This window comes from Aquila chrysaetos, chromosome 7, assembly GCF_900496995.4.
Source record: "Aquila chrysaetos chrysaetos chromosome 7, bAquChr1.4, whole genome shotgun sequence".
In the NCBI taxonomy this organism is placed as follows: domain Eukaryota; kingdom Metazoa; phylum Chordata; class Aves; order Accipitriformes; family Accipitridae; genus Aquila; species Aquila chrysaetos.
The window spans coordinates 6,445,331-6,471,025 of NC_044010.1; the positions used below are offsets into that span (position 1 = coordinate 6,445,331).

Genomic DNA, 25,695 nt, shown 5'->3' on the forward strand with positions numbered 1-25,695 from the left:
GAGAGATAGAAATGTCCTGCAGGGAACCAACCTAGAAAAAGCAAATTTCAGGACCAGGCACCAGCAGGAAATTGATGTTTATAATATTTAAGTCATCTGTAAAGGAAATATTGTCATGGTGTGTTGTATAAAGAGCAGAGTCAGGCCAATGCTTGCTTATGTGTGCTTTAAGTAATATGATATGACAGACTACATCAGATCTATGGTGCTGATTAATGAACAGCTCTGGAAAGGTAGCTAACAAGAGATGAAAGGGTCAAGACACAAATTTCAGGAGGGAGGAGAAGGAGGATCAGTGCCCCAGAATATGGAGTTATGGTCCAGGAGCCCATTAATCATCAGCATTATTATGTAAAGTACCACATTTTCTCCTGACTTTATGCCCACTGCAACTCCACTGAAGCCAGTATAGAATTGACCTAAAGTGTACATCTTAAATCACAGTCTGTAGTACATCACTGCTATCATAAAACGGACCTTCCTTAATAAAAACAGTAATACTGTTAATGTTTCTTACACCCTCTAAATTACCAGATAAAGCCTGGGAAGAGCAAGGTGGAATAAAAGCGAGCATATATAAAATGCCCAAGTTACCATCATTAGTGGAAATATTTAAGTAATAAGAGTCTGCATTTCTGGAATGCATTCATGCAGAAAATTTATCCTCCAAAATCTTAATTAAGCACACAGTACCTCATGGAGCAGAAATGTAATGCTTTCCTTTTCTGGGTAGAGAAGCCTAGGTAGAGAGGGGAGAGGTTACTTAACCCAATGTCACACATCCCATTCCCCTGCTGTCCTGCTTGTCTCTCTTTTTGCCCAATCTTCTCATGGTCAAAAATCCTTTTGCTCTTAATTTTTCCCAAGCTAGATTAAAACTTTTAGAAAAATTCAGGGTGTTTCCTTCTCTGTTGCACTCCCCGAGTCTTCTGAAGTTCCATCAGCTTTGTTGATTTTATGTACTTAAAATGTACCTATCAAATGCTGATGGTCTCAGTGCTTTATGCTCATCACACTGGAGGAGGAGATATATCTTCCCAGGCCATAGCAAAAACGATGGAAAAAAAATAAAGATATTTTAAGTGTTGCCTTTCACAGAGATTTTAGTGCCCAGATTTTGTAGAAGACTTTGAACAGCCCATCTCTAACAACTTGTCTGCCTGACCCTTGATGTGAAGCCAGATTGAGTGCTAGGCAGTGCTGTAAGAGAGAGCCACTTGGATTGGGATCCCAGAGATTGGAAGAGCAATAATGACACAAAAAGAGAGGTGACAAAATATGCAGGATTAGTACATGCAGTTCTTAGGCTTCTCTTGTGTGAAATTAGGAGTGAAGTGAGCAGGAGTTCTGCCGAAGTAAAGACTAAAGACCTGATCCTGTGATTTTTCTGCTTCTAGTACAAGTTAAAAATGCATGTTAACTGAAGTACTGGGTAGTCTTTAAGGCACACGGGATTTATGCCTTAAAAAGGTGAGCAATAGCCAGATAAAAGACAGACTGATGTGTGCAAAGTGGATATAAGAAGCAAGGTCAGCATTATCAGAACAGGGGGGGCATACATGGAAGTGGGAAGGAGAGCTTGAAAGTAAGCAATGCTGAGTGTTAGCAAGGGCTTAAATCTACAGAATCCTTGGGCGTTATGGCACTTTTGAAATTCAGCCCTTGGTAGTGGTCAAAGGTGTCGCTGTTTTATGTAATTCCTTTGGGCTGACCTGATGCTGGCATATGGTTCCTCTCCCAGGCTCTGGTAAAACTCAGAGGTTCAGGCTAAGTTGAGGATTTTTTTGTGTGTGTTTAAATTTACTCAATTTGCAATTCAAAGCAGACTCCAAGAGGGGAGAACCTACAAAATCTGGAATCAAAAGAAAATGTTTGCTTGAGCCCCTGTGAACTGTAGCTGCCAGATTTCATGTAGCCTGTTGAAATCAGTATGTAGCATATAACCCCGTCACCAATAAACGTCATCATTACAAAATGTATAAATTGAACATAAAACTGAATGTATATTTTGTGAAGTACATTATTACAGTGTCATCTAAAATCCTTCATTGTGTCTGCTGGTGCTCATTCCGGTGTTCCTGCTGCACGAACAGTGGGGTTTTTTTATTGTGTTGCATTTACAGACATAAATTCCAACTTGCACAGTGACATTAACTACCTGTGAAATAACAATTACATCTCTTATCATTTTTTGTTCACCTTCTTGATTTCTTTGATAAAGCAAATATTTGCTTTTCTTGTCTGATCAGAGTAGGCAAAATCATTTATTCATGGAAATAGCACCATTGGCTTCACTGTGGGTAGGACTGAATATGCTGATGTCCCAGGAGTTCTTTGCATAAGTGAAGTGAGCAGGATTTAATTCTGTCCCTGGATGTTAACTTCAGACATACTTCCAACATCCACAATGAGCCACCCAAAGATCATAAGAAACTAGCAAAGGAGGAGTTCTGTTAGTCTGAGAGGGATTCAAGTCCCCCCAAAATGTAAATACTCCCAAAAACTTAGGCCTGGGTGGTGAAATCACCCTCTAATAAATACTGGAGCTGAGGTTTTTCTTTGGATCACTTTCTGCATTAGTCCATTGAGTCCAACTCCCTCTTTAACTCGGGAGATTTCAGACATAAAACTGCTGCTGAGCTCAATCTTTCCCGAAAGGCTGACAGTAAGTTATTTCACTGGTCTCACCACAGTAGACCTGGTGGCTGATGGGAGATAAGTGGGGTTTCTGCTTTGATAGGAGCCATCATTTTTGTGATGTAAAGACAGCAAAAGAAGCAAAGGAGGATTTTTCCTTCCTTTTCCTGCCTTTCAGTCCTGAGGAAGTGTTTGTTGCTGCTTTGAACAGGACTAGCCTTGTTGTTCTGATGAGATGCACTTGAGTGCCAAGTTTGTGCTAGCTCTCCATCACTGCTCCGTGCTCATGCCATTAGAGTGAGCAACTTCTCAGAATGAATCCTACTGATAGCGCTTTGCTGGCTAATCCTCCCTCTCCTCCTCACTTCACCAGAATAGGTTGCATGGGCAGACTGGGGTAGCCGGGGACTGACTCTGTTGTTGTTTGCAGCTGGGGCTGGAGGGATTGAAGCGGGAAGAATTCGGCCCTACCAGGCTGCAGCCAGCTGTACTGACAGCAGAGAATGCCAGTTAGCGTTGCAGCAAGTTTTCTTGCTCTCAGTAAATAATTATTATTTCCCCCTGACCTTTCCTTTTGGTTCTTTCTGGTACAGACACAGCCTCTCTCTGTTCCCTGCCCCAATGAACGTCTGCACTAGGTCCAAGGCTTGGAGTAATTTACCTGAAGAGTGATACCATTTGGAAACCACTGTAAGTATATTTTATCTCTTATAAAAGACTTCTTGTTTCAGCAAAAAAAGACATCTTTAAAAAACAAAAACAAACTGCAGCACCTGTGAGCATTACTGATGAGGGTAAGCTAAGTTTTGCTTTTGAAATTTGCAAGGAAATATGTGGGCAAAAAATATGTCAATAAAAAACTGTTAAATATTTAAGTCTTAGCCTCACAGCATAGTTCAGCAATGGCTGGTTTGATCCGCTTATATCTTTTAGTTTGGCAGGTTCTCCCTGCTTGCTGCTCTAGTTCGTGCTGTTCTAGTTAGTTCATCCACGTTTGTCTTCAGAGTGTTTATCTTCTTTTTTATTCTTACTACTTTTTAATGAGACACCCTTCCTCTCATTGGTGTTTCATGCAATACAGATTGAATTTACTGCAGCTCCTTAAAGGTTTACACTGTTCTTTCCGGGCCTTGAGTCATTTATGATTTAAGGCCATTACAATTTGGTAGATTTGGCTGGATTACATAGGTAATTACATAGGTAATTGCCTGAGAGAATTTTGACTTTATGTTGTGGTTTTATTATGCTCTGAAACTACCGGTTGTCTGTTATTCGCACTTTTTTTCCCCATAGATCTCATAGTTTTGATTCCTTATCATCAGTTCTCAGTGCTTGCCAGTATTCTCACAGTGTTGCCGTAGCCGAGATGCTCTGAGGTTGTAAGTCAGGCAAGTTTTGTAGTCAGGGCCTAACTTCCATGAGGCTTGTGGTTTAGATGGAAAAAATGGACAAATTTGGGGGCATATAAACCCCACCTCAGGCCTGAAACACACCCAGCAAATTTCAATCTTAGTTTAACTTAATCTCCGAGTTTAATTTAATTATGTTAATCAGTCTCCTGTAAGGGATTTTGGAGTTTATTTTACTTTTCTGTGTTGATTAAATTTTCCAGGCTTTTATTGCACTAGAACATTGGGCCTCTCTTGTCAGTTCTCCGTGCCTCCCATTCTTGCTCTGCAGTGTTCTACTGGGATTTCTCTTCCGTATTACATTTTATGGTGATGTTTTCAGGAGTTTGTGTTTTCCATTGTATGACACAAACTTGCAATCAGAGATTTTAAACAAACTGCCAGTCATGTAGCTGTAACAGCATGAAGATCAATGTGGCTGCAGAATCATCAGAGAAGCTGTGTGAATATTCAGGCAGTCAGCCTGTGCAGGACTTTTAACTACTGAAGCAACACTTCTGGCAGCAAAACTGGGATGGCTCAGGTGGTTTAAAGCGAGCTTGTCTCGGGAAGCTTCACCCTCAGCTCTGGTGTTCAGCGTGCCCTAAATTTTGAGGTGAGGTCTCTGGGCAGATTTCAGTGCTTTTCACTGTTCTTTCGGGCTTTTTTTTTTTTTTATATATATATTCAATGATCGTACTCTTCTCTCTCTCTCTCTCTCTCTCTTTCGCTTTGTCAGTTTCTAAATATGTATTGTCAATGTCATGTCTGGAAGAGACACAACACTGGCAGTGATAAGCACTGATATCAGGAGCTGTGTTAGTTGCACACAGGCAGAGGAAGAATGTGCAGCAGAACACTCAGGAAGAATATCGCTTAAAATCAAATGCGAACTATTTTCACACTCTTACATTTTTAGGATCTGAAAAGCCGGGGGGGGGGAGTTTAATTACATACAGTTTCTATGAATTACTAGGGTTACAGACGAGCTGTACACCGGTGAGTTAAGTGCAGTGCTTGGGCACTACAGGCATCTCTGACCTGAGGGCACTTACTAGAAGGTGATGCCGTATCTGTGAGGAGGAGAAATAATGCCTGGAACATGGGTGGGCAGACTCAGCCAGCAGCAGCAGTTGTACCAACATCAGCAACCCTGTGGCGTGTTCCCTCCGTGCTGTTTAGTATGCAACGAACAAAGGTCTGGTTGGTGACCCAGCCCTCCCTGTATTCAGAGGCTGAAAACTGCCTCATTATTGTTCATTATGTAGTATTATTCTCATACAGTCACATTATCATAGCTTCCCCTGAGAGCCAGGATGCTACTGTGGGTTCTGCGCAGCTACGCTGGTTCCTATACCCGAGCTAATTTGTTCATTGCTAACCTGGTGTCTCTGCAGGACGGAGAGCTGTTCCCTGTGTAAGGGAAGGTTCAAGCATTAGTTATAGCTGCTGTGCGAGAAGTACAAGAACATAGATTGCCTATTTTTGACAGAGGCCTGGTTTGCTGGTCCTGCTGTGAGAACATGTTAACTCATCGAGGGGAAATTCATTCCAAACTCAAGTAATGGTTGCAAGGGAGATACGTGCAAAGAAATCATGTGTGGAGAGTGAGTGGAGAGTTGGGGGAGAGAAGGCTGTATGCAAGAGTGGCAGCAAGAAGGGGGAAGTGTAGCAGGGGTTTTAAAGGCTTTCCAAAGCTCAGAGGTAGTAATTAGCTTCTAGATAGCTTTGAGGTTAGGACATCCAAAATACTATCCATTCTGCCTTCAAATTAAACAGAAAGGAGCCAATTCTGTTTTGCAACCAGTGCCCAGATCATTGCAGTTGCTGCAGCATTGTGAGTTGTCCACCATCTGAGACCTTGTTGTATGGCAGCGTAGCGTTAAGGTACGTGGAAAGGAGGGGATGTCTCACTGCCATGAAGATACCGACAGAAAACAGAAATAAAAAGATGGCAGTGATTGTATGTCTTGCTTTACACATGAGCTGGAAAGTGCTGATACGCACAGTTCAGTTCAGGGATGACAGTGGATGCATTTAGCCTGATATTAGGTGCTGGAGAGCATACAATCAAGAAAGAAGAGAATATATTTTAAGTGATGTAAATGAACATAATAAAAAATAACACAATAAATATAAGGGAATGCTGGAAGTGAATACCAACAAAAGAAAAGTACCTGGACATAGGATAGAAAATTTAACGAGATGGAGTAGGTAGGATGTTTAGAAATGGATGGGATAAATCTGTTATAAATCAGTAGCAAATATGAATTCTGCAGTGACCCTCAAGTCTCAGATTAGCTTAGAAAGGTCAGCATCTTTTCTGTCCCCAACTTCCAGGAGTCTGTGCATCAGGTCCATATACAGAAGTGCCATCTCTTTGCTATATTGGCCTTCTGCTGTCCTTCACAAGAAGCAAGATGATGATGGCCCTCTGATAATTTTGAGTGCAGTATTTGGAAGGACTTGTAATGCACCACAGGTGTGTGTGGAGAAGGAGCTCAGAGATAACTGGAGATCAGACTGGAGCCCCTTGCTCCGAGGGCACGTTCCCAAGTCTTTTGCAAGTAAGTTGCAACTTTTAGTGCCCTTACTAACAAGTAAATAGCAAACTTACTGTTTCCAGGATTAGTCTGTAGAGAAGCACATAATCTCATGAACTGAAGTAGCAAGGTAGACTGACCCTTACTACTGAAGTAATCACACAGGACTGCCAATCAGTGAAGTTCAGGGATGGTACATGAATAGGTATAATTTGGGAAGGTTCCACAAACAATATTTATTACTTGTTTCATTCTCACTCCTGCCTTTGTGCTTTCAGGGTTTCTGACATAGCTATGACAAGTCATACTCTTCCACAGTTAGTGCGCCATTTTACCTTCTGGAACATGGAGATATATTAGAGAGCTTGCTGATGGAAGTGTTCATAGAAGTGTGCAATCAGGAAAAAAAATTAGGTTGGAAGGGTCCTCTGGAGGTCTCTAGTCCAATTCCCTGCTCAGAGCAGGGCTGACTTGCAAGTTGGATTAGGTTACTCAGGGCCTTGTTCAATTAAGTTTTGAAAATCTCCAAGGATGGAGGTGCCACAACACCGATCCAGTGCTTAAATACTCTCTCTGTGAAGACTATAGCAATAAGATAGCAATAGAAGTAGACTATGTAAGTATATATTTAATTAGAATATATAGGTGAAGATCATAGCAATAGGAGCTTTCTGTGTGGGTGATAAGGTAGGAAAAAGGATAGCAATATACTTACAGCAAGAGCAGGATTTTTCTGGCTTTGCCCGTTGTCCTTTGCTGGCAACAGCAGTCGGACATTGCAGACTGGAGAAGAACCTTCTTTGGGTTTCTTCGTAGGTGGTTTTGATCACAGTGTCCCCAGCATTTTTCTTTTCTGAAAACTTTTCTTTAAATCTTTAGCTGACTTGGCTGTTTCCCTTACTCAGCCTTCCTCATGTGGAAGCCTGCATTCCTTTCAGGTGGTACTGAGATGCAGGGCATGTCGAAACAGTGTGAGAGAAATGAACTGCTGTGGAGAGGTATCGCCTCTAGTGCCAGTCAGTAGTACCATTGCTTCTCTTCCCATCCTAGTGAGCGTAAGTCACCAAGCTGCAGGACTCTGATGTGCAAAAGCGATGACACAAGCATCTTGAGAACAGTGTCAGGCTTAAGAGCGAAGTAGAAAATAAACAGGTTTGGAAAGGAAGAAGCAAGGGTGCTGTGCACAGTCTCACTGGTGCCACTACCTGTTGCTAAAGTATTTTTTAACCTGTCCCTCTAATGAGTTTTGAAGGCCTGGGAGGCACATGTGGGATCAGCCACAAGATGAAGCATCAGACAGTGCTTGGTCTAACAACACAACTGTGGCTGTGCCAGCGGCTGACAAGTCATGCTTACCCAGACTGAGCCCCTACCCTGCAAATAACAACAGCATCCTGCCCAGGGGAGGCAGCTCTGCATGTGGAAAGAGCTGGAGTCAGGGGCTGTATTCCGAGCATGTAACTTGGGTTAACTCTGAGCTGAAAACAGACCTTAAATACGGCGGTTCAGCTTCCATGCGCAAGGGACTTCATCACCCCGTGCATCCAGAGTCTAACCCTACATACATCTTTTGCTGCCTGGACAAAAAGCCATGCTGTCTGAAAGCTTCTTGGGTAGCAATGCTGTAAAAAACCACTGCTTTACACACAGATTCCCCACAGCCCTCGGTGCATGCTGGCTGCACATGGGAGAAGTCATGGGATCCGGAAATAAGGTGTGTGAAGGTGTGGCAGAGTTCAAACACCAAGAATTGATGCAGACTGTTGCAAACAAAATGTATGCAGTCCATATACTTTAAAATATATGTGCCCAGTGTCTCAGGCATCCTCATCCACATAGCAAGAGATGGATCCTTGTGGCAGAACAGGGAACAGGCAGAAGGATGCCCAAGCTTGGAGTGACGAGATGCTCTGTTTACTCCTCAGGAAGAAAATACGCTTTTTAAATGGTTTGATTTTCCTTCCATTTTAAATGGAGTATATCAGTTCAGCCCTTTGCTGTACCTCTGCAACTTTAAGTAAGGTCCATTTAGTCATATCCTATTGATTTATATCAGATTAGACTTTAGCCCGGTATATTTTGAGCATATTGATTATATATGTGGAGGATACAGCAGCAGTACCATCTGCCTGTCCCGTGGCATGGGGATTTTTAGCCCCGGTAATCCAAAACACATCAAAGCCGCCACCAGCTGCGGGGTTATCAGCGTGACCCTCCGTTGGCAGTGGTTCACCTGCGGAGCTCAGGTGCCCTGCAGCACCCCGAAACCCCGTTCCTCTGGGACCGAGCACTTTTTTTTGCGTTTTCGCCACCCCCGGGGCATCCCCTCAGCGCCGGGCTGCCCAAGGCAGATGCCAGTGGCCTCTGGGGCCCAGCACCTCCTGTGGGGGGCCTTTGCGGGGGGGGGGGGGGGGGGGGGGGGAGGAGTTGTGTTATTTCTTTTTGGCCCGTTTAACTTCTTTTTTTATTATAGTGAGACTTCACCTTCCCTCCTCTCCCGCAGCTTTCACTTTCCGGCCGAGGAGTTACCTCGTCGGGGCGGGCCGAGCGGGCAGAGGCCGCTGCCCGGGGTGGGTGTGTGGGCGGCCGGGCCGGGCCGAGCCGGGCCGGGCCGGGCCCGGGCGGCTGCTGCCCCCCGACGGCGGCCGCCGGGAAATGGCGGCGGGTCCCGGCCCTGCCCCCGGCCGGGCGTGCCGCCCTTATATAATGCCTTTATGTAAGCGGCCGGGGCCAGGGGCTCTGCTCTCCCCTGCGAGGTGGCCGGCCCGCTCTGCTCCTCCTTGTCCTCCCCACACACACACACAGCCCCGCGGGAATGGGGCTTTTCTTCCTGTACAGATCGAGTTGTTTTAAAACTGAGAGGCCAGTCCAGTCCTCAAAAGTCACGTTTTGGCCTGTCAGCCGCGTGCCGTCCTAGGCGGGATGTGGGAGGGCAGGGCGTGTGGGGAGAAGGGGCTCCCGCCTTGGCCCTTCAGGAGGACAGCCCGACCCTGTGGAAGAGGGGCTTTGAGAGCAGACGGGGAGCCGGGACCACGCGCGTGGGGCCCGGGTGGACGCAGGGCAGGGCCGCCTCGGCTCCGGCGGCACCTCCGTGCTCTGGGACGACCCTTGCTGGGGCCAGACCCTGCCCCGAAACCACAGTCGCCCTGCGGCGCAAGCCGCGGCCTCAAGAAGGGGCCGCTCCCAGGGTGACCCGCCACTGCTCGCGCCTCCTCAGGTGCCAGCAGGAGATAACGGCGTTCTATTTGGACAGCTTCGGCCTCCCCGGCTCCCGCTGCTCCCTCGCAAGCGTGGTCGTGGCCTCCCTCAGCGTGCAGCGGGAGCTGCTGGATGTTTACCCGGGCGCCGTGGCCGCGTGCTGGGTCAGGGCAGCGGTGTCCCCGGCTGGAGGCTGCCGCCTGAGCTGGCTGGGCGGCTGCCTGCCTCGGAGAGCAGGGGAGGGAGCGCCTTCACCTGTAAAATGGAGGGGAGGCAGCGAGGCGTGGGTGCTTGCCTCCCCGTACGGAGTGCTCGCTGCGTGATTCGAAGCCCGTCGCTTCTCTTCGTGCCTTAGTTTCTCCATCTGTGAAATGAAGGTGGTGATTACCTGCTTAATGTTCCTCTGAGGCTTAATTCCTTGTGTTTACAAAACGCTCGGAGGTCCTGGATGGAGGGAGGCATTGAGAGCTCGCATGCACTGTGCTTATAGCCTGTTGTTTCAGGCTCCAAATCTTCGTGCTTTACTTAGATGACCTCTGCGTCTCAAAATTACTTCAGTGCTTTTCCCTACAAAACGAGTCTCTGCGCTGATTCGCTTTGAACTGGAAACTTGCATATTTGTTTGCTTTTCAGACAATTCTATTACATTTCTGTATAACTCCATTCAGAATGCTACAGCCTTGGTTAATATTTGTCAAATGGAGCTCTGACTGTCTAAACCACTGGGACGAGTTTCATTTTATATGTCATCAGTAGGGGCAGAATGAGGAGCTTCGTGCTTGGCCTATTTGCTGTAACACAGTCTCAGGGCCGTTGCATCAGAGTCAAAACAAGGAGCAGCTTGTTTCCAAACAAGAAGCATGGAGGAAAGTCTTCTCTGCCTCCTTCCCTGTAAGGGAAAAGAGAGGAGAGAGGGGGGATGGTGGGGGCGAAGAAAGTTATCTTTAACAGATTCTAAAAATGCCTTTTCCCAAATATGCAGTCAGTCCCTTCAAAGGTCTCTTTGTTTATTTTCAGGAAGAAGCCCAAGACAGCTGAAAACCAGAAGGCGTCTGAGGAGAATGAGATTACTCAGACGGGTGCATGCAGCGCCAAGCCGGGCCTTCCCTGCCTGAACCTTGAAGCTGTTCCGTCTCTGAGCCCGGCCCTCATCCACTCACCACATTCACCAACAAACCTGCACGCACACACAGGGTCATCTGATTGTGAGTACACCAACACACTGCTGGGTTGCACCGAGGTTCTTGAAAACACGCTCCCTACTGCAGACCAGGTTTTCCAGTTGGATGCTCTTCCCATAATGGCACGAGCAGGACTGCCTCAGGGCTTACCTTTTTCCTTCTTTGGGAATTACCACTGAAACAGAGTGTTTTGTGTTAAGGTCGTGATAATGCAATCAGCCAGAGGAAGCTGAGAGCGTGTTGTTGGGTCAGGTTGCTGCTTCTTACGAATTAAAAAGGGAAGACCCCTCAAGCGTGTCTCTTTCAGACTAGAGCTATAGTTATTCCTCTCCAGGTAGTCACATGCTTGTTGTTACCCAAGCATATCTACTGACGGGGGATTTTCAGCCTGTGCTGTATCGCAGTGGGAGAAAACAAGTGTCTGGCTCTGACACCCAGGATTGTAAAGGATTTCCACAAAGAAAGGGGGAAGTGTTTTGTGAAGAGGATCAGTCTGAGAAAGTCTGGAAAATCTTTGTAGACCTGTGTGGTTGTACCAGTTTAAGGCCCTTGTTTTGAGTGCATTCACTTTCAGATTACTCAGCATGGGTTAATTGGCCTTTTTAAAATGTTCTTTTCCATTTTGCCAAAAAATACAAAAATAAGGAAGGGAATGATTAAAACTGGATTTTGGAAAGTCAGAAGTTACCCTGTCAGCTCTTCAAAACATTGTCATTTCACAGTGGTCCCTGCCTGGAAGTCTCTTGGGCAAGAATGTGCAGGATGATGTGAACCTCGTCATTCACTAGTTTTAGAATATATAGTTTACCTCTTCTGCGGTGGTTTTAGGATGTTGTAAAATTTACAAGGGGGAAAAAAAGGAGAAAGAAAGATGATGACACCGGGTTTCAAGAGCTCAGAAACCAACCAGACTTTGCAAAAGCCTATAAAAAAAAAAAAATCAGGGCATGACAATAAAAAATCAGATTAAAAAGTATGTATATCCTTTTCTTTTTTTAATTTAAAAATTCTGCCTCAGGGGCAAGCTTGGAAGCAGCCGGGTTATAGGGATCATCACTATCAAAATCACTTTAGCTGCAATTCATTCCTGTTGGCTTCTGACTTTATTCATTATGAGCTTCTTCTAGAGATCTTGATTTTAATAGAGCTGGTAAACATTGGGGAGACTTTCCTAAATCTCACCTGGTGATTTGGGGAGAAGAAAGAGATGTGAAACAATTGAGCAGCAGGCAGCATGCAATTTAGTATATACAAGAATTCTCTTCAAATTGGAGATGCCAGGCTCTTTGTTAAAACTGGGGTACAGTTTTGTCTTGTAATGTTTTTTGAAAACAAAAAGCTTGTGAAAAGATGCAAAAAATGAGCAGAACAACAAGAAAAAATAATCCTTATTTTCAAACAAAGAATCTATTTATCCCATTCACAAAGATGAAAGAGTTCATCAGTAAATGGGATTTGAAACCTCACACTGATGTTTTTTGACAGTACAAATGGAAACCCATGAAAGCAACCTTAGGCCAGAGGCCAGCAGGAATTGTAGGGAACTTGAAGAATGAGCTCCTGCTTTTGCTTTCTGAGGTGGCCAAGTTCAGGGGTGAGGAATATTGGCAGAGGACAGTAGGGGGAGGTGGAGCCTGGAGCTCTTCATGCTCTACCTGTTTTGTGGACAGAGTCTTTTAGACCCCAAAGTTTTTAATGTCCCCAAATCACCTTCCATTCCTACTAAATTCACAATACCAATATGAATTAACTGCAAACCCAGGTTAGATGCTCCTTTCACACTGAAGTTGGGGTGGTTTTTTTTCAGAAAAAAACTTTAATAATAATTTCAGCATTAATATTGTCCTGTTTCAGGAATTGTTGAAATTTAGTTCCCAAAATAAAGTTAGAGTCCTGCAAGAATTCAAGAAATGGTAAGACGTCATGTGGTGTTGATCTCTTTTAATTGATTCCATGTGCTTTGAAACCAATGGAAAAACTCCCATTATTTATGATGGGCTATAACCTTTATCAGGCTGTATTTGTTCGGGGCAGTATGCATGTAATTAGTGTTTGGCACGCCCTTGCGAAATAGCAATGCCAGTTTCTCATACGAACTAAAAACGAGGCATGATGAATATTTACTGTATATTTACTGTAGTTATGTGTTATGTGGTATTTTTTTCAATATTGCCTCAATCCTTAGTGCTGGAATACATTCATTGACCCAAGAGATTAATACTTGTGGCTCCCAATATTTAAAAATGGGCTTCCCTGTCATTACAAACTCCTCCTTACCTCTTGCTTCCCCTGCCTTTGGACTGATTCTTTCCCCTCACCCTAGAATCCCTCCCTTTGTCCTTCTCTTCCCCTCCTCTCAGAGCTACATTGCCACATTTTTTTTCCTCTCAACTTTTGGACCTGTGGTGATCCTTTACTTCTTTGGGCCAGCAGCACTTCCTGTCCTCTCTACACTACAGCATTGCTTCTCCTCTCTTGCCCAGACCACCATACTGCCTCTACCCCCACAGCTGGGCAGATAATATTTCATTTTCAAAGGGCATTCTTCATTCTGCTGGGGAGTTTTCTAGTGGATGGTAAATAATTTAAAAATACTAAAAAACTAGGATTAGACAGGAAGTTTGAGAAGAATTTTTGTTGCAAATATCAGAAATGCCCAGAAAGAGTCAGCGTGGTAGGGCATATCAATTCTTGGAAAAATGCACTGATGTACAGATGGTTCCATAAGCCCTCATTCATGTATCTGGAAAAAATACTTGGATTTTATGGGCCACCTATTCAAATCAGCTTGAAATCTTCACTGACCATTTTACATGCACAGTCACTAGTGCTTGGCAGAAAACACCACCACATATTTATTATGAGAAATATTAAGAAGCTAACCTACTTTAAAAAATCAGGGTGCTTTTGGAATGATTCTGATCAAAATACTTTTTTCCAAGCATAGGAAATAAAAACTCTGTGATAGCCATCTTCTCCTCAGCTGTAAAAGGCAGAGGTGAAGAAAGCCTAAGCAATAGTCTGAATGCCAGTCTTAACTGAAACAAGTACTTTGCAAAAAAATGTGGGTGAAGTCATATGTGATGCATAACTTAATTTAGGGCTTAATTCTATAGAGTAGTGCATTGTACATGCTGTTTCTGGTGCCACTTCTTCCCAATGAAATTACATTACTTCTGACCCTTGTATGACTGGGTCTTAGATTTCTGGATTTGAAGATTATGATGTATTTCTAGTGCAGATGAATCCTTGAAGCAAAATCCAGAACCTAGGATGCATCGTGTCCAGTTCCCATGTCTTTCAGACTTGGGAAATGCTAGATCACGTAATGCAATTGGAGAAAAAAGTTAGAGGAAGAGGTGCTTCCTAAGGTAACTGTTTGCATGTAGGGCTTGGCAGATAAAAAGCACCACTTTGAATTAGTTTGGAATTAAGTCATAGAGTGAGCTGACAGAGCTCCAAATGAGTTATACCTCTAGCTACTCAGCTGTCACAAACAGATGTAGCTGCTTACCCAGAAGAAAGGTGTTTGTGCAAAAAGCTACAAGGACAAGCATGGAGGCACAGGTTCCAGAAAGATTAAAAAGCAGCAAAGGAAAGCATATGAGATTGGTGCCATTTGCAGTTTTCCACATACTTTCTTGCTTATGGATAGAGAATGCATAAAGTTGGTAGGATCCTAGTTTGAAGGCTGAACTGCCTCAGGTAAAGCTTGTAAAGATTTTGCTGAGAGGGAAGGAAGTCATTAGGACTTGGCAATATGTAAACTGATTTGGTCTGTATAGGCCACTTACTTCAGGAACCCTTCAGAAAGCATCTATACCTATATATGTTTTGCAAGTACCAAGAGATAAGATCATTTTGGCAGAAACTTTCATGAGTTCTCAGAGGTACAATCAGACAAAAACTTAATTCATGCTCTGATGTATGCATCTTAACAGATGTGTCCAAACTCAAAGGAATCCCACGGGAACAGTGCAACTGAATCTCTTTGTCTCTATTGATAGTTAAAAGAGTTATTCTTAGACATTGGATGGTCCATCTGTGAAGGAATTTGTTCCAGACGAGGGAGAAGCAACATCTTTGCAAAGAGTTTCCTTGGGACTGAGAGGCAGGTTGGACAATCATTGGAAAAACTGCTGAAGCAATTTTTATGATTTTAGAGAACACAGAATTCTTGTGGAGACCTGAGATTCTGGTAGGGAATGAGAGTTGAGAAGGGAAGTGGGGCACGTATAATTTTTGAAAAATCCATGAAACAATCATTGGCAAGACATTGAGATGCAGGAGGACTTTCTAAATTTACGTTTTAGCAAGGGACCAGGGAGTTTTTACGCAGTAAATAGAATGCACCTTATAAACACTGTTGGTGATGGACCACATCTGAACCCTTTGTCCATACATGCTCAAGTGACATGGCTGACTTGGTCCAATTCCAGCTTTTTTTAGCTTTGATAGGATGGGAACTTTGAGGCAGTCTGTTTTCTTTCTCCTTCTAAGTTCTGATTTTTGTATCTTAATAGCCTTCCAGCATAATGGGGAAGGACAGAGGGGGAACCTCACAAGGTTCCTGAACTCCACAGAGCATTGAGAGTGGATGTGGAAACTGGGTTTTCATTTTCTTGAGCAGCTAGAGGAACGCACCATTCCTTTCCCATGAATCAACAAGTTTGATTTGCCTGGGGCTAATCGAGAGGCTAGGTGGATCTGAAGGTGGTTTGGCCTCATCTTTATGTTTTAGGTTTTCCTGTGTTTCTCTTTGAGGTTCTGTGGCAGGAAGAGAACAGTTACATGCCCCTATGGTCTTCACACTGCCTCTGGAAATTTGTGGCTATGATTCCCTAGGACCTGCTGTGGAGCTTTCAAATGATCTCCACTCTCAGAGGGGTGGAGGGGGACCCTGATTCTACCAGCTTCCTTGTTTTCAGAGGCAGGCAGTATGTCTATAGTAATTTCATCTGTATTTTTGCTAATCTATGTATGGCATGTGTTAGCTAATGCTGAATCTTTTTAGGTTGGTTTTGGTGACCTAAGAAATGATGTATGTTTAGATATCTATTTTAGATTATATAATAATAATGATACAGGCCTTTTCTGTAGCAAGCTAAACTGAAAGCAAGGACATCGATAGTTCTCAAATACTGATGTCACGACATTTAATTATACTTTCATCTTGCAGAACATTTGAAATCTTGTTTAGTTAATGCTTCTCTTTTTAACAGTCATCAGTGGTTTCTGTATCCTGTAGGTTTATATTTCTTTTTGTAAGATTATCAAAGAAATATCATCCAGGAATGACTTGTGTTTTCACAGAAGCAGATACATGTTGCTTGAATTGTGTAGAGACAGAAGTAAGTACAAGTACAGGTGTGCAAAAACTATAAGCTGAGCTCATCCTGCCTCTGTTGAAAAAGCCGTCACTATGTACTAAAGAATTGATGGTGTAAAATGTTGTACTACTGATAGGAACTGGTCTCTACATTCCTCATCAGTACACTAAGTGAGTTTTGTCAGGTTGGTCTCTCGGGCTTTTCTTCTCATGAGAAATGACTAATAGCATATGGTACTTCAGTTATGAAGGCAGTGAGTATGGTTTCAGAAGCAACTGTGTGACTTTGGAGCCTAAGTTTCACTGATGCATAAATTACATTTATAACACATAGATGCTTTTGAAAATTTGTCTAATTATCCTAAATAGTGATTCTCTGATTTGATGACCCTGTGATACTGGCTTGATGCTAGGTTGTCAATTCTTGTGGTATTCAGTGCTTTTCTTACTGCTCTCCTTTTCGAGAGCTCTCAGTGATAACATGCATAATTTCAGCTTTGGTTTAAAACAGCTCTGCAAGTTTCTAGCTTTCATGATTTCAGGGGAGAAATTGAAGATATGTCCCCTGTCCCCAGTGTATCTGTTCTCTCTAAGTACCAGGGAAAAGGATAAAAGGTCTTAACTGCTCTTTACAATTCCATAGCTTCCATTCTTAAGTTTTTGAGGTGACTGAGTTGATAATACTGTGATACTTCTGTTTGTAAGTCATGCTGCAGCCACTGAGACATACTGTAACTGTCCAGTAAGATATCTGCAGTCTGTTTCTGAGTTTACCTGTTCCTGTTTTCAGAGTCTGCCCGCCATAGATTTTTATTACCATTCTTTAAGCTGTGAGTCTTCTAGTAAATCCTTCCTTTATATATTGGATGAGTGTTTCAGCTGCTTTACTCCTGAAATGAGTGACTGATGAATACTATACAACTATCTATCACTGTTCAATGTATTAAGATGTTCTAGTACTCTTTTGTTGTTTGGGATTTTTTGTTTGTTTTTGTATGTGTTTTCTTTTTTAATAACAGCCTCCAGAACAGTGCTTCCCTTTTCTCCCCACTGAGCTACCTTACCTTCTTCCATCATCCTCCATTCTGAAAATTAAAGCAATAATGTCAGTTCCACTGCAGAGTTTCTGTAACCTCTTTGATTCCTTTACTGCTTTCATAGATCAGTAGTCTAGCTAAGCCACTGAGTCTACTACTTGCCTACTTAATCTATCAATCCACATAATCTACAGCACTTCTTAGGTACCGGTCATTGCCCTGTAAACTTTCTTTGTCTGATGTGTTTAAACAATGTTTTATTACAGTATTTGTCTTTATGTCTTCAGTGGTTTTTTTCTTAAAATTTCCTCTTCACCCTACCTAATCTTTGTTTTACATCTAGCCTGCTACAGTTTATGCTCAGTTCTATTAGTGTCACTTGGGCATGATTTCCATGTTTGGAAGGATACATTTTCAGCTTTAATGAACTCTCATGCCTTGTTATTCAACTAGTGTAGCATTTTCTACTTCCTTATTTTTTTGTTGTTGTCCTTGGATATGCATATGGACTCTAGTAGAGTATTATTAAGGCCACCTCCCTGCTGATCTTATGGATTTGAATTCCTTATCTTTTCCTTTCAGACTCACTCTGACTAACTTCCTCCTCTTTTTTTCCTTTTAATAGTTGTTCCTCCTGAAATTGCACATACCGAAACTGCCACTTTATATGATCTGCTTGAAGGATGTCAAATATAATCATGCCAATCATTGTTATTTCATGTCTTAATCACACATGCTACTGCTGTCATCTCCTCTGTCCTAATCGGGTGAGAAGACTAAACCAAATGTACCATTTCCCTAATATGGTCTACAGAGGGAAACTTCATGTAGCAGAGTCAAACATAAAAGATTTTCCAGTGTTTAACAGGTGACTCTTACTTGAGGGCAACTAAAGCAGCTACATCTACATCTCCTTTTGTCCTGCTGTGTGTTGTTAAAAACCTGCGTAACTCAATGCTTACATCTTTCTTGGTTAGTCCTTCGTGTGCTATAGGGAGACACCTTCCATGCTTGGAGAAATATTGACTGGTGCATTAGTTGCCTGGTTTGTTGCAACTACGCAACTCCAGAGTTACAGATGTAAAAATAGACTTGGTCACCTTCTGTTCCTTTTCACCACTGTGATCTGTGTAGCATTGGAGCTTTTTGGTCTTTTCATCTAAGCTTCCATAGTTGCTTTCTCCTCTTTTTTCTTGTTTACCTACGGTAGAGTAGCCATGTAATCTTTCTGCTGTGATCTCACTCAATAACTTTTGAACAAGGTAGGGCCAGAGCAGTATTCGAATGAGAGAAAACCAAAACAATTCTTGTATTGTTCTCAGCTGAACAAAGAGAGCTCTTTCATTCAAAACGTTTTTGAAGTGAAGCCTTAACGGTACTGGGAGAGAACCTGAAACATAAAACCAAGGTACTGTTTAATACCACCTACTAATGTTTATAAAGTGTGCTAGCGGATGTTGTGGGGGCAAATCATTGTATTTCCACAAGAAATGTGGTGTTTGATCTACTCCATAGGTGAAAGTTGGTTGTAAGCCGTCAGAGCGCCACTAAACTCCATCATTTGCATCAGGGTTTTTGCCTTGCAGCCTGGTCCATGGCGGACCACAGCGATGTGTTCTGGCTGGCACTGTGTATTTGGGTTCCCGAGGACACCAATTATTATTGTTTCTAGAGGGAATGCCATTGTGCCATCTCTTCATTTATGTTTTCTGTGACTTGTTTTCATTGTCCATGGAGTCATTTACAAAGCTAAAATAACATGAGATCTAGTCTTATGTATCTACCACTCAGGAACTGGAATACAAAGAGAACTGAGGATCTCTAGTTAATCTGTCGGCACAAATAGCTCCTTGAGGCATTAACTGCGGCTATGAAAAAAGGATAAACAAATCCTAGAACCCCTACTCATCCCAGCTTTGTTGTGTTAAACACTGAAAGGATCTCTCCCCGGCTGGGATGCGCAATATATACTCTGTATCAATCTGTGACATGTGGTGAAATGCTTCTTCTTGAAAGCCCACAAGAGAGAAGTAGTATAAATTAAGAGTAATCTCACAACAGCTATTTTTGAGTTCTTAACCAGTGAAAATGTAAGTGTAGCAATATTGTGCATCTATTAAAAATCTTGAAAGGCTCTTTATAACTAGATGATAGGAGTGATAACGTGTAATTTATTGATGTTACACAGATAGAGAAAAAACCACAAAGTAGCAATTTTTGTGTGAAAAGGTGTAGGATAGAGGAAATAAAAACAGAGCAAGGGACTTCTCCCCACAGCTTCATGCCTGTGTGGGCAACCATGTCAACTTTAACAAAAATACCTTGTGCTTTGATCCTGTGCAGCGTTTCAAAACAGGGCATATTCCCTATATTCAAAAGTAAAACTCCCAGATGCTATCTCTAATGTTTTTGGCTGAGTAGAGGATAGAATGTGCCTGCAGGCAGACCTGAGAAATAACTCTCATGCACTGTATTAGTATCACCTGTTGGTGTCTGTATGCTTGTGTATACATGTCATTCCAGGGCCTTTTCCCTGGGGGGGGGAAGCATTGGAACTGACAATGTACATTTAATGCTACAGATCCATCTGATGATATCAAGCCACCCATGAATGCTGTGTTCTTGTTTATTGCCTTCATATATTAGTTTAAAGCATTCTGCCATATGTTTCTCTTCCTATCAAAACTAAGTAGGTGATTCTGGAAATAAGTCTGCTCCCAGGGATTGCAGAGGTCTCACTGAGGACAGAAATTTTCCCTGTGGCCTTCAGCGTCGTTGACGTGAGTGTGTGCTGTTTCCCACTGATATTTAAATCTGAATTATAAGCAGGCCTGAACACTCATCCCATAAACTCAAAATAAAGAAGCCACAGTCCAAAACAGTATGAATATCTGTCTCACGATATTGCTAAGTTTAAATACTCACAAAAGCACCCAATTGTACTAGTTAACAATTAGCCTTTCACTAATAGTTTAAAAGATAAATGGAAAAAATAACCAAATAAAATCTAGCATTTTCATGTGATAGCTTTCCTCTACTCGGGGCTGAGACACAGCCACTGGAAGAGATAAAAGAATCCTTTTCCCAGCCCTGAGGACTGGCATTTACAGTTTTTCATCCATTCCTTGTTTCTACCATCAACCAGTAGTTCTGTGACCAGAACAAAATCTCCTACATTGAAAGGCCTTTCTCTGGAAACATGGAGGGTATAAGCAGTGCTCTTCCACAGGCGGCAGGTCCCCCACAAAAGTCAACCATTTCTGACTGCACCCTTTTCCTAAAAAACTGCTACAAACACTCCCTGTAGAGGATTCTAGCTTGAATAGAAACCTTCTAAACAGGTAATTATCTTAAGAGGTTTTAATCTATATTTTCCTTTTAAGCAAAGCCCACAGGCTTTCAGGCTTACTGAATTTAACCACACTCAAACTGATAAGCTTTTCCTCCTCATCTTTCTGCCTGGGGAGAAAACCTAACAATACAGGGCAAATGTGAAAGAGTTCATGGAATAGCAATTGTCTCTTTTGGAGACATGTTTTAATACATTTGCACGTATTATCCTTCTAATTCATTCCTCCTCCAGACTCAGCTCCCACCTCCAACCCCAGACCCTTCTCATCCCTAGACAATGCTGCTGAGAGAGAATATAAGTTTCTACAGTCCACCGCAGCGAGATGACCAAAAGCAATCCCTGTTCACTTTTCTTATGGGTATTTAGTCTGAAATACACTAATAGGAGTTAAACAAAAGCCTTTAAGGCAGGTGAAGGTATTCTTAATGACTGCAGTAAGCTTTTAATCAGGACTATAGAACAGGAAAATAAATCACCTTGTTTGCCTACATTTTCAAAAAAACCTTATTCTTTTTTTTTTTTTTCCAAGAAGCGTCTCCCTATTCCTTGTATGAGTGGGGAGTGTTCACACTGTAACTTCACTGGCATTGCTGGACCATCTCACCTCTTCCCTGTTCAGTGGCTCTTTGGCAGCAGGTCCACTAGTACAGCATGCCTTCTGAGTAACGGCACCTGGCACTGTGAAGGAAAACTAGCAATAGATGCACCTAGATTTTTAAAAAGCCAAACTGCCTCAAACTTATAGCCAATTAAAACAGTTGGGCCATGCTGGGGCTTGGCAGAATCGTACGTGAGCTCTCTGGGAACAAGCGAGCACGGTTGAAGCAGTTTTCGTACAGAACATGAAAATGTTCCTTACTGAAGAAGGGATGAGCACAGCCTTGTTTCTCTTCCTAGGAAATGGTGCCATCATGTGGCCATGTTGTTTTCTCTGTTTCCAATTACAAGAGGGCAGTTGTATAAACAGTTTTCTCCCTTTACGTTTTAAAAAAGAGCATTAAAATGCTATTTGGTGATCCTATCTTTTGCTAATGTAAATAGGTTACAGCTGGCCGGGGCACAGGAATTAACACCCTGGTAATGATATGGTCACCCTGTTGAAATCCCCATTAATGCAGCTGTGACGACAGCTTCGGTGGTTCTTCTGTTAATGTAGTACATGTTGCTTGGAGGTGCTGTAGATAACCTTCAGGTGAAGCATTCCCCATCAATGTAATCTGTGTCTATGATAGGGGGATATGATGGCATGGCTGTAGCAGCAGAGGGTCTGCAGACAAGGGCTGAGAGAGGAACTGAGAGAAACAGAAAGTGTGTATATGTGTGCCGGTGTTTACAGTGGAGGTATATTGGACTGGACCCCAAATATGTGCCTGGAAATTAAAATGGCTTTTGAGTATACCCTCTTTACTCTGAAGTATCTTTGGAGTTCCTAAAATAGCAAGAATACAAACTGGACCAAAAGTGGGAAAAGTACATACCCTGGCTAAAAAGGGAGTTATTTCTTTAACTTAAAAATAGCCGAATGTGCTGTAACACTTCAGAGCCCTTGGTCACCAGACTGCTATGAATTGGAGCTAGTTTTCACCTGGTGTTTTACAGTTGTAAGTAGGATACTCACCATAAAGAGGTATAAAGGAATCAAGGCACGAGAGTAGTGTGTGAGGAAAGCTTCATTTTTGTAAGCCTGGAGAACAAAATTTGAAGAGACCTATGGAGTTAATTCTTGATCTTTCTGTACTGTTCTTTATCCAAGGAATGCAGAACAACTTGTTAAGACTAATTAAGGCGGTCAGTCCTTCTGCAGAATTGGGGGTGTGATGCTGTCCTTGTTCTACATGTGAAGCAAACTGAGGCACAGACATTGCCACCTGTGGGTTGTAGAGCAAACAGGATTAGTGCTGATGGACTCTTCCCACAGCCTTTCAGGCAAAGCATAGGGAGGTGATTCACTACGTACAGGCTGAAACAGAGGGTTTTTTGCTTGACATTGGGGATTTATGCCCACTGGGTATAGAAGCAAATTTATGTACAGAACACCTATACAGAACACAGGTAGATGCTAAAAAGGAAAGGGCAATTAACTGAATAAATCGTCCATAGGAAATTTGTTGAACATTCTCTAGTCTGCAGAAAAAGCCTGTCTTCTGAACAAAATTTAAGCAAACTCTTTCTTATTAGCCATCTACTCGATATGTTTGCTCCTTGGAGAATAAGGTTGTGTTTGTGTGTGCATGCATTTCTGTCTTTCAAGTAAATGTAGTTATTAGACTATGAAATTTAGAGAAGTTTGACAGCTTTCAGAACACAGTGATTCTTTCTTCCATAGACTGTATTACTGACACATTCATAGATGTTGTGCTGGTAAAAATACAGTACTTCCTGTTAAATGTAGACTGCTACATATTTTGATTCTAACAACAATCTGGTAGGGTTAGGGCAATTCGTGTAGTGTCATCTGGTGTTTGTTTTGGATAGATATTATAGAAGGAGATACTGATTTTCAAGATGTTCAAGCAGATGATTGGGTGAAAACTCCAGCAAACCTTTAAAGCAACAGAAAGCAAGGGCTGCTCCTGGTCAGATCTCCTGCTGAGGATACAAATGTTCTTCTGTGTTCCTGGAACTCCATACAAGCTTTTCCTCTTGCAGGCCCCTGCTCAGAATCAGGCCAAATATGCAGGAGAATGAGTCTGAGCAGGATTGGCTAAATCGGCCTCTCTAGCATCACTGAGATATACAAGGTTTTCAGGATTTGAATTCAAGTCACTTCCTTGACTGGAAAAAATGTTGCTCCACTAAATTTGGTCCCAGAGAGTTGGAACCTGATGCAGGACTAATTTTGTGTATGGAAACACTAGATAAGAATTTTTGCTCTGTTAATCCAGTTTTATTTTAGAGTAACTAACTGGAGAACAACAGAAAATAAAACTTCATCACTAGGGATAAACCAGGTCACTGGAGCTGAAGAAAGCACCCATGGTTATGGTGCTAAGTTTGGAACAGGAGACACTAATGTGTGGAAATGAGAAAACTTCCTGTGGAAATTGTGGGGCTATATTAGCTTTCAAATGTTGTGATGGAAATGCTGTATTTCCACTGAAATGTCGTGTTTATGAAAGAGTTGAGATTTTCATTCTGAATTAAGGATTCTTTATTGAGACATGCCTTTCTTAAGGAAAATTTGTAGAGTTTTGTTTTGATAACAGGGCTTTGTTTGCTTGGTTTTATTTGTTCTGTAAGGTCTTTAAAAAGTATCATATACGAAGTGTTTCAGGCAACTGTTTCATTCACCTCACTCAGCCAGAGTACTTTATCCACTTTAGGGCACTGCATTTTAAATGAAAGAAGGACAAACTGGATAGAAGATGGAAGACGATGGGGAGAATATGTATAACCAGTGAGGGTGATTAGGAGACCTGAGTTTGTGTTTTCTAGAAAAGATAGGTCTAAATAAGAAAAGTGAGGCACCTTCCAATATATGAGAGAGTGCTATAAAGAGGAAAGTGGTCAATAGTTCTCTGTGTCTGCTGGAGGAAAGCATGAATAATTGGTTTCAAAGTAAAATACTAGGAAAACTTTCTTGCTATAAAGATAGTAGACAGTCTGTCTGGGGAGGGAGTGGAAATCCCCCCATTGTTGTTTTTTTGCAAACACGTTAGACAAACTTGTGAAGAGATAGTGTAGGTAAATTGTTCCCTCCACGAGGAAAAGGAGTAGACTAGATTACTGTCTGAAGAACCTAATGCATTCTTTTGATACAGCCAGGAGGCTGTGGTCATCCAATACTTGGTGTAGAGACCAAGGATTAGGGATTTCCAAAACCACCCATGGTAGACGAAGAGAGTAAGGAGTAGATGATAATGCTTGTCTCCAGCAGCAGCAGGTAACTTAGATTTGTGGCACTCCCAGGAACTAGTGGCTAGATTACAGATGAGCAGAGAAACAGCTCTAGAAGCAGGAAAAAAGCCTACCAATCCCAATTTCCACATCTTTGTCTTAGCCCAGGGTGTTCTCCCACCTAGGAGGGCACTTGTCATTTTGATGGTAAGAATATAAAGATACTGTATTCTACACAAGATATAACACCTCCAACATTTCTACCGTCTCTCAAAGTGTGTATTCTTCTCAATGTGAGGCCTGAGAGGCTTGTCAGGAAGACAAACTAGTAATAATATCAAGCTAGTTCTAGTTAATCTTCCCTAAGTATCAGGGAGATGGGTTGCCAAACAGTTTTCTAATGCTACTGCAGAAAATTGAGGCAAAAACTCAACCTATATCTGTCTCAGCAAGCCTATCAATTCTGAAGGATATAAGACGATTTTTCTCATTGCCCCGTAAGTATGAAAGCAAGACAGAGCCTTTGGGGTTCACTCTGCTAGTTATTCCTGTGAAAGACCACACAGTAAGTTTTGAAAAAGAGCTTGGATTCCAGCGTCCTAGGCAGTTTTGCTTCAGGTGAAGGCTATGCACTGAGCTACTGCTGAGTTACAGTAGCTGTGGTGGTTTCATCATCACTGTGTTTCTAGAAATGGTAGTCATTACTGTGCAATGAGCTTTGAGATACTGTGATTTTAAAGGACACTAGAGAAAATCAAATTCTGTGATATCGTTCAGTTATGAGCATTAAAGCTGTAAGCATTGGCTTTGCAGAAAGGGACATCTAGTGGCTGTACAAAAAGACCCTTACTAAATACATTTTTAAATGTACAACTTAGCCATTTGTGTGTGGCCTGCAACCTTCAGTATTCCATACATCTTTGTAGCTCTACTACATCATGTGTTTGTCGGGATCATTTTTTATGGTTTTGGCAAACAAAAAAATCACCTTTGCAAGCCATACCTTTCTAGCTTTATATAGGTCTGTGTATGGTAGCTTTGGCAAATAGAAAACTGCCTTCAAGCCATGCTTGAGGTACCTCACTGCTGCACTTCCACGTTTTCTATAGTATCTTCCAGGAGTCCACTGCCTGCTGTTTCCTTCTGCCATTGCCTTCCCCTTTGGTACTGTACTTGGAGAGGTTGTCATTGTT

General features: G+C 42.4%; 1 protein-coding gene across 15 annotated transcripts in view; it reads left to right on the forward strand.

The window, feature by feature from the left end:
• Positions 1–25,695, forward strand: part of ZBTB20 (zinc finger and BTB domain containing 20) — a 486,412-nt gene that overhangs the window by 423,027 nt on the left and 37,690 nt on the right. For 14 of the 15 annotated variants that reach the window (XM_030021006.2, XM_030021008.2, XM_030021004.2 and 11 more), the window contains 2 exons: positions 3,231–3,327; positions 10,784–10,971. The gene's annotated coding sequence lies outside the window, so the exon portion shown is untranslated. Of the gene's footprint in view, positions 1–2,920; positions 2,935–3,230; positions 3,328–10,783; positions 10,972–25,695 lie in introns of those variants that run through there. The other variant, XM_030021020.2, reaches the window with a different exon arrangement.